At 41.8% G+C, this 378-nt stretch overlaps 1 protein-coding gene across 1 annotated transcript in view; it reads right to left on the bottom strand.

Annotated features, from left to right (window-relative positions):
- Positions 1-378, bottom strand: part of LOC107693607 (gastrula zinc finger protein XlCGF26.1-like) — a 5,747-nt gene that overhangs the window by 3,874 nt on the left and 1,495 nt on the right. The gene's annotated exons all lie outside the window — the stretch shown is intronic.

Genomic DNA, 378 nt, shown 5'->3' with positions numbered 1-378 from the left:
GAGATGTGTGTGTGTGTGTGTGTGTGTTACAGATGTGTGTGTGTGTTAAAGATGTGTGAGTGTGTGTGTGTGTTACAGATATGTGTGTGTGTGTGTTACAGATATGTGTGTGTGTTATAGATATGTGTGTGTGTGTGTTACAGATGTGTGATGAGTGAGTGTGTTATAGATGTGTGTGTGTGTGTGTTAAAGAGGTGTGTGTGTGTTACAGATGTGTGTGTGTGTTACAGATGTGTGTGTTAAAGATGTGTGAGTGTGTGTGTTACAGGTGTGTGTGTGAGTGTGTGCGAGTGTGTTATAGATGTGTGTGTGTGTGTGAGTGAGTGTGTTATAGATGTGTGTGTGTGTGTTACAGATGTGTGTGTGTGTGTTACAGGT

This window comes from Sinocyclocheilus anshuiensis, unplaced genomic scaffold, assembly GCF_001515605.1.
Source record: "Sinocyclocheilus anshuiensis isolate Anshui unplaced genomic scaffold, SAMN03320099.WGS_v1.1 scaffold1942, whole genome shotgun sequence".
Classification (NCBI taxonomy): Eukaryota; Metazoa; Chordata; class Actinopteri; order Cypriniformes; family Cyprinidae; genus Sinocyclocheilus; species Sinocyclocheilus anshuiensis.
This window is presented reverse-complemented; position numbering and strand designations above follow the sequence as displayed.